The 9,223-nt window shown below is 36.1% G+C and overlaps 1 long non-coding RNA gene across 1 annotated transcript; it reads right to left on the bottom strand.

Annotated features, from left to right (window-relative positions):
• Positions 1-643: 643 nt before the first annotated feature.
• LOC139078174 (uncharacterized) lies at positions 644-4,304 on the bottom strand. The gene is made up of 2 exons (XR_011530996.1): positions 4,121-4,304; positions 644-962 (listed from the first exon to the last, which is right to left on the bottom strand). It is a non-coding gene; the product is annotated as an uncharacterized lncRNA (long non-coding RNA).
• Positions 4,305-9,223: the final 4,919 nt, after the last annotated feature.

Genomic DNA, 9,223 nt, shown 5'->3' with positions numbered 1-9,223 from the left:
CTAATATCCACAGGAACAAATTGTCTTGAATACTTTTTGCGTGTTAGTGGGGCTGCATTCCCCCAAGGAATAAAGGCCCTCGTTTAAAAACCAAATGGCAAAGGAGAAAACATCTGAAAGAAGCAAGCTTCTTTCGGTGTCCCCTATTCCAAAATGTGATGGGAAGTGACCTCAGAGGAAATATTTTTATTTTCCTTTCACCAATGGCTAAAACAATAAATAAGAATTGTTGAGGCCTAAATCATAGCTCCTTTGCACCAGGCTCTCCTTGTTCACACACCCAGCAGAGTAAGACAAGATTTACTTTCTTGAAATGCTATTTTCATCTCATTACTTCCCAATTCAAAACTCTTAATTACCTCCTACCTATCCCTGGAAAATGTATCAAATAGTACAATTTCAATGCTAAAAAGAGATCTTAATATATATCTAATCCAGTGTCCATTCTCTTCAACAAAAAGGAGAAACGAATGCCCAGAGAGACTAAGTGAATTACTACAGGTCACACAGTTAGTTAGTGAAGGATCCAGGCCCAGAACTGGTTCTGGCTTCCATTCTCTTGCTTTTAAGGAATTGCATCACCTTGTTACCAAACCAAAGTGGGTTCCCTCCCGGCGAGTTAAATCAGACTCTCCACCAGAAGTAGTTTTCTCACCAAGTAAAGTGTATTTGCAGCAAACAGGAGACCATGAGGAATCACTTCCAGAGTCATGGCGCATCCCGGAACAAAGGGAAGCAGGGACATTAATTTCGAATGGGGAATGAATATTCAAATGCGAGAGTTGGGTATTTGCTTGCGCAGGTGCAGTTGGAAAACATGCTTCCACCTACAGTGCAGCTTAAGGTAACAAGGCCTCAGCTCCTCCTGGGGAGATCTTAGCATTCAAAATAAGGCAAAGGTCACAGGCGTAGCTCTCCTGGTGAGGCTTGGTCTGGTTCAGGGAGGTTGGTGATTGCATCTCCTTGACATAATAGAAGAAAAAAGAACAATTTGGTAAAACAGTTAAAATATCCAAACCCACCCTTGAGTGCCTCAGGGCAACCAGTTGGTGACAACCTCAGGCTCTGCAGAGCCCCGCAACAAGCAGCAAACCTCAGTGTTCCTTTCAGCTTCAGTGTCAGGACTGATCTCCTCTAAATTGCCCTCCTTGCAATTTCTTCAAATACCCCATAGGCATGAAATATCCTGCCTCATTTTCTTTCTCTATTTCAATGTCTTCCCATGTAAAGATAAGGCTACATTTGCTAGGAATTCTTCCTGAGCAACTCCAGTCTCAGAAACAGTTAATGTTATTTACACTCATTTGTCATGTTTCTTTGTCTACTTTTCTTTACATTTAAAAGCTTATGACAAACATAAGACTTTAAGCTTTCAGAAGTGATGAATTTTTTCATATATATCTCTAAATCCACTAATCACTCCATCGCATTATTTAAAAATTTAGAATACACTTAGGTTTGCCAAATGACACCAATGGATGGATAATGTTGTGGGTTCCATCTGTTGTATGTACATAAAAAGTCTCCAAATTCCACAAAATACAAAGTGGCAATACGTATAAACAATATCACTCTAACTTTTGGGCTAAAATTAAGATGATTACACATTTGCTGTTGGAATTTTTCTTTATAAAAAATTGCAATGGGTATAATTAAGGAGAGCTTTTAAAAGAAAAGATCTCAGATTGAAAAGTTAAGAGACCCAGCCAAATTCAAGTTTGTTGGGTAGCGTAAGTAAAATAGAAATGCAAGCCTCTTGGGTCTTTCAGATTGTTCTCTTCAACCTTCCAAACTTACTTTTATAAGTTCTTCTTTCACAGAATTAGGCTCAGAGTATCCTTTTGAAATCCAATGGTTATGTGGCAACCAGCTCGCTTTCACTATGTATTCTGTTGATAACTCACCAGTGTCCTCTACTTGAACTGAGGCTGTGCACACAGACAGATTCCAAATGAATGAGGATTTCACTAGTTTCACTGGTTTGGCCAAAGTTCTTAGCGTCAGTTTTACACTTTAATCTGGCACTATGTTTCAGTTCCTCTAGTTACCAAGGATGAAAATCCCATCATTACCTAAGATGAAAATCAGCTGGACACAAAGTACACATTATCAGAAGACCATTTATATGAACTAGAGCCAATGTATGCATTAAAATCTCCTTATAAGTTGCCCATTGCTGTATTCAGCAAAGTGGTTTTATCTCTGGGACAAAAAGAGAATAGATTTTGCAGAAGGATAGGAGATCTTGGTGACCAAATGAATTCTACAGACGAGAACTAGGAAAATGACAAGTCTGTAAAATACTTTTCAAAATAAATCTTATCAAAGGAAAAAACAATAGAGCATTCTTCATTGGAAAAATAGAAAAATGCATAGAGGAATCCATGGGAATATCTGGAGAATTTAGACAAAAGCAAAAAGCTGAGCTCCTTAATGAATAATAAATATATTTCTATCTATATCTTCTACATCTTCATCTGTATTGGTAACTGTATATTTGTCTAGCTATAAAAATTAAGACCGTTTCAACAAGGCTAATTTGAGCAAGGTTTCCCCAACGTTTAACTGAGAATGGTTTACCAATATTTCTCCATGACCCATGTGATCTTCACATGATTAAGTTAGTCAATGATCACATGGGAACCAGCTGAACCTTGAAAAAAGAGGCCTAGGCATATATACAGTGACAGATTTATTGGAGGATATTAACTAATATGCTTTTCCTCACTTCCTGTTTGCATAGGACCAACACCAACTTGAGCTGCTGGATACTACCTTCAATTGCCCCAAAGAGAAGCAGAGGAAAAAAAAAACCAATCTCTTGGTAGATCAGTAAGGTTCCCCGCAGGAAACATATGTTTGAAGAGAGTTTTATGAAGGCAGTAATTATACAGGTCTGGGTAGGGCTAAGGAGACTAACAAGGGATGTGAAAATAGCAGGAACAAATGTGAGGAGATGCTATGGGCCCTGGGCTTTTTACTCCCCTATGCAGGAGTAGTGAGTGAGGTTACTGATACCCAGAAGGTGTGGTGACCATGGGTAGAAGAATGGAGTCACTGCTAGAATCGTGGCCTGGCAGCAAGTGAGCGAAGAAGATTAATACCCCTACAGCCTTCATCTATGGACTTCCAGTATTTTGCAGATGCATTCCATGGCTAACCCCAGTGGGAAGCCAGAGGGCACGGAGGCACGGGTGTTGCCATTTGTAGAGGACAAATTTCTAGGGCAAAAATTAGTACAGATAATTTTTCAGGAGGGGCAAATGGAGAATAAACAGCATACCTGACTTTTAAGTTCCACAACTTCTTCTAAAAATATAATTCAGACCTCAGCTTCTGGGAAAATGCAGTAGATAGACTTTTCCCTGTTCTTTCCACTAAGTACAATTTTAAAGCCTAGACACATTGTGCACATGCCTGCATGCTCACACACACATGCACACGAAGACTTTGAAAGGTTGAGAGAACAAGGTAAATTATTTAGGGAACACAAGACACAAGAAATTCCAAATTTTCTTAGCCGAGCTCTTTTATAATAGTCTTTATTTATCAGTAACCAAGGAAGAAAGGCAAAGTCACATAGAAACATGTGTAACTGGTTTATTGGTAAGTCTGAATTTATTGGGATATAAACATAAAATGATTTTTTTTTCTGCCAATCTCTGCATGGTAACAATGCAACATCTTGAACACATCCCATACCTTTCTGGTTAAGATAAATAATTGAAAATCCAGTGAAATTGAATGAACAACTCTGGTCTCATGTTTGATTCACATGCTTTCTACCCCTCCAGGATGGTAGAGCTTGTGGAGATAGAGTAGACAGGTACTGTGGTCTATATTTTCACTTCTTTTCCCAATCCAGCACTTTGGATTAAAGGAGAAAGTAGTCTAACTTTTCATTCTTTTTCCTCCTCTCCCATTTTGGAGCAATTCCTCCAGTGTTAACAGAAGGGATGGGGATAGAAGGCAACAGATACCTATAGAGGGGTGGCCACGTCTACTTTTGGCCTCTGTAGGTGATCAATACCACTATCTGCCTCTAGAGATCTGACTGGGTATCTCTTAACTGGGTTGGTAACTTCCTTGGTAGTCCTGTGGTTCATACCTCACCCCTTACCTTCCATGTTCCATGTAAAGTCATAAGAACTACAGAAATCCTCTTCTATGCCATCTGCACCAAGGGGGTCTGGTGTGTGAGTTGGTGGTGATGGAAATCCTCTTCTCCTCAGGCACAACACACATGGTCATTCGCCATCCCTCTGCTTATGGCTAAGCACATAAGCCTTCTGCTTTTTCAAGATCTAAAATTGAGACACAGGCATACATCTCTATGTTCACGTACTCCTGAAAATTTCTAGGGCATACCTGCCAAAACTCTCCCTAGAATTTTCTCACCATAAGTCATTCTAATGTCAATACCAGAGTATATCCGCATAGGAAATCAATCTGGGCAAAAGGAGATCAGTTCATGCAGATGCTCTCTATTCCTAGAGCGATTCCTTTGAAGTCTTCTCTTATTTGGTTTGGTGGAATACAGCAAGAAAATGCTATTCTTGCATAAACATTGACCTCTTTGCAATTCTAACACGTTCATCTCCCTTCTTCAGTAGATGCATTGGAGAAGACAGAGGAGATTGGAGAAGAAGGAGTGAAGAGAGTGGGTGCTGGGGTGAAATTTGGGATAGCAGGGCAGATCCAGTTGCCTGTTACTAAGATCAAAGGAACATGTCCAACACTGGTGGATCTTTTTAGAAAGTGAAGTATTTAATGTTTTCCTAATTTCAGCTTTGGGAGTTAGGCACCAAATCATCCTACAGGGAAAGTTCCATTTAACAGACTTGTGTACTAGATAGATCCAAGTTTTAGAAGCAGAAAATATGACTATATACTCCTATTCTGAACTCCTTCCTACGATTCATTACCTCTTCCCGATCCAAGAGCACCTGCCACTCTATTCCTCCGTATTCTCACCCTGTGTTCTGAATTGCCTTTGTACACTTATTTTGAGCTCATCCATCATATTTTGCTTAAAGGCCAAAAGATTTGCTGCAGTTGTGAATGATATCAGATGACTTCACAGGGAACTTAATTTAAAAAGTCTTCTTCTTTCAGTGAATTAGAGGAAATCCACTCAATTCTAAATAAAGGTCTTATCAAAGAAGGGAAAGAGTAGAATTTATAAGTTGATGTCTTTTTTTGGCCATTTTCTCTTCAAATACTTATTCTGTCACATTTTCTCTCTCCTCTCCCTCCAGGACTCTATTTTATGCTCTCTTAAACATATTAATTTTAGCTACTTAAAAATCTTTGTCAGCTAATGATAGTTTCTGGATCACTCTGGGTTTGTTTCTATTGTTTGTTTTTTCTTTTATTTTTGGTCATAAATTATTATTAATATGTTCAGAAATATAGAGGAAAAGGTGAATAATATGAAAGTAAAGACACAGTATTTTACAACAGTAACAGAATCCACAAAAATCAAATTGAAATTTTAGAACCGAAATGTATAATATCTAAAATTAAGAAACCAACATAAAGGTATAACAACAGATCAGACACAGTAAGGATAACATAAATAACCCAGAAACTCTCCAACTGATTCCAACCTGTGGCCAAAAGAAAAACAAAAACAAAAACAAAATTAGAAAATATTTATACTGAAAGAAAATAAAGGTTGATGTGTCAAACTATAAGATGTAGCAAAGCTTGAAATGCAGATATTAGAGAGAAACCTCATTTTCAAGAAGCTTGAAGACAAAACAAATGAACAAAAAACCCAGCAAAGTAACATAAAAGAAGGGGATTATTTATGTAAGAGTATATATAAAACCAAATATTCACTGAGCAAAATTAGCAAATCGAAAAGTTGTTTTTCTGGAAAAAGTAATAAAATTTATAAACTTCTAATAAAACTGATTATGAGAGAAAGAAGGAAAGGGAGAAAACACAAATTATTAATACCGGAACTGAAAAGAGGACATCATTACAGGTCTTATAGGCAAAAAACCCCATAATTATAACTATTACAAATAATTTTATGCCAATAAAATTGACAATTAAATGGAGTAGGCAAATTCCTTGAAGAACACAAATTACCAAAACTCATGCAATACAAGAGGAAAAGCAACCGTGAATGTGCCTAGAACTATTTAAGAAGTAGAATTTATTATCCAAAATCTCATAAAAAGGAACTCCAGGCCCAGATGGAGTGACTGGAAAATTTTTCCAAACATTTAAGGAAGAAATCATAGCAATCTTTTACAAATGCTTTCAGATAAAAGAAAAGAAAAAGAGAAAATACTTCCTAACTCATTTTAACAGGTCACATAATCTTGACACTAAAATCTGGCGAAGACGTTACAAGAATGGGAAATTATACAACAATCTTTCTCATAAATATTTGCTAGATGAGATTATCATAGACACAAATATTAGCACATCAATCCAGTTGTAGATATATATGACAAGATATATGATATACAGTACTATGTAATACTATGATATATAATATATATGATAATCATGATGTATATATGTCATACATATGATAATAATCACGATGACATGAGTTTAACATTCAGTTATCAAACTGTAGTTTAACATTGAGAAGTCAAACTATTTTATTGTCATGTTAACAGAAAAAAGGGAGAAATTATTTTATCATTTCTACCAATACAGCAAAAGCATTTGTTAAATTCAACTACACATTCATAAATTTAAATAGCGTCTCAAAATCTAGTAATAGAAGAGAATTTCCTTAATGTGATAAAAGATATTCACAGAAAACCCACAGTAAACATGGGTGAAATATTTAAAGCACTCTTTCTAAGTTAGGGGACAAAGATTACCACTGTCACCATGATTTTCAACTCTGTACTGCCTGGAGTAGCGAAGGAAATAAGGCACGAGATAGACAGACAGATAGATAGATAGATAGATAGACAGATATAGTTAAGGAAATACAAAAACACTACTTATAAAAAATATTTGTGCACATACAAAATATGAAATTATTTATTATAAGCTATTAGATTAATAAATTTAGCAAGGTCACTGCATACAAGACCAATAAACTAAAAATAATTGTGCTTACATACCAGCAACAAAAAATAGAAAATGAGTTTTAAAAGACACAATTTACAATGACACCAAAAATGTTAAATTTCTGGGAACAAATCTAATGAAAAGTGAACATGACATATATACTAAAAGCTATATATGAGGAACATCTAAGTAAGTGAAGGAATATAGTCATAAATTGTGTGACTTAGTGTCAGAAAAATGTCAGTTCTCTTCAAATTTACCTGCAAATTCAATATAACCTAGATAAAAATGGGGATTTTTTTGGTGGAAATTAAAAAGTTGATTGCAAAATTCATGTGGAAATGCAAATGAACTAGAATATTTAAGATGATATTGAAGAATAACAAAGCTGGAGGATTTGCCAGATATTTATACTTATTGTAAAGTGATGGTAATTAAGACAGTGTGGTAATTCCAACAAAGATAGAAAAATAGAACAGAGACGGAACAAGAGAATGCAGAAACAGACCTACGTATATATAGTCTCAATTATGTCAAAGGTGGCTCTGCAGTACAGTTGGTAAAGAAGTTCTTTTTAATAAATGGTGCTGGATCAATAGTGTATCTTCATGCGAAAAAGTAAATCTTGACTTCTACTTCACATCCTACACACAGAGGATTATAGGACTAAATATAAAAGGTAAAATAATAACGCTCTTAGAAGAAAACAGGAGACCCAGTCCACGATTTTGGTACAGGCAAATTTTTCTTAAATAGGACAATAAGGCATTAACCATAAAAGAAATCATTGATGAATTGGAGTCTATGAAAGGAAAGATCTATTCATCAGCACAGAATTGAGAGACTTAAAAAGCAAGTAAGAGGTAGGGAGACAATATTTCAGTGCATATATTTTATAAAAGATTTAGATTCCGAATATATGAAATATTCCTACAAATCACTAAGAAAAAAGCAGGCAATGCATTGGATAAAGTGGCAAAAAAACTCAATATATATTTCACAAAATAAATTATCTAAATAGCCAATAAATATGGGAAAAGATATTAGTTATCAGGTGAATGAAAAATTGAATCTACCACATAGCCACCAGCACAGTAAAATGAAAAAGACAGAAAATATCAAAGTGTGGATATGGAGCAATTGGACTTTCATCCACTGCACAGGGGTGTAAATTGCACAGCCACCTTGGAATTATTTGTCAGTGCTTAATTTAATCTGAACATATGTGTATCCTATGACACAGCAATTTCACTTCTAAGCACATACAGAAAAGAAATGTATATGCATACTCAAAACGCAGCTAGAGGGATATTCATACCAACATTATTGATAATAGCTGGAAAATGGAAACAATCAAGTGGTGTATACCACAAAATGTGGCCTGGTTCTACAATGAAATGTTATACAGAAATGAAATGAATGGATAAATCTCACAGCATAATGCTGAGTTGAATAAAACAGACATTGGGGCTGGCCCTGTGGCCTAGTGGTTAAGTGCGTATGCTCCACTTCCGCGGCCCAGGGTTCATTGATTGGGATCCTGGGTGTGGACTTGCACACCACTCGTGTCCATGCTGTGGCAGCACCCCATGTAGAAGAACTAGAATGACTTACATCTAGGATATATAACTATGCACTGGGGCTTTGGGGAGAAAAAAAAAAAGAGGAAGTTTGGCAACAGGTGTTAGCTCAGGGCCAACCTTCCTTACCAGAAAGCATACCTAAAAGGAACAAAGAAACTGTACTTCTGATTCCATTTATACAAGTTTTAAAAAAACTTCACCTCAGTTGTTAAAATGAGGCTGGTGGTTATCTTTGGGAAGAAGAATGAGTGTAGAGACTGGAAGGGAGTACCAGGTAGTCTCTGTGGTTCTGGATTCCTGGTCCACGTGCTGGTCATACAAGGGTGTCTGTAATATTTCATTAATCAGTACATTGCCCATTTGCTTACTCTGCTACATCTATAAATGTGAATTCAAGAAGTCCTATGGCACTCTGTGTGAACATTCCATTTATTCAGTCATTCTTATTTATTTATTCAACAAACACACAAGTGCTTACTATACATCACGCAGCGTTCTGGTTGCTGTGGTTAACAGCAAGTGCATATTCATTAAATGATTAAGAAAAAATTAAACTAATAAAAATTATATTTAAATTTAAAATTATTTTAAGA

Source organism: Equus przewalskii, chromosome 21, assembly GCF_037783145.1.
Source record: "Equus przewalskii isolate Varuska chromosome 21, EquPr2, whole genome shotgun sequence".
In the NCBI taxonomy this organism is placed as follows: Eukaryota; Metazoa; Chordata; class Mammalia; order Perissodactyla; family Equidae; genus Equus; species Equus przewalskii.
Note: the sequence above shows the minus strand (reverse complement) of the source record. Positions and strands in the feature narration are given on the sequence as shown.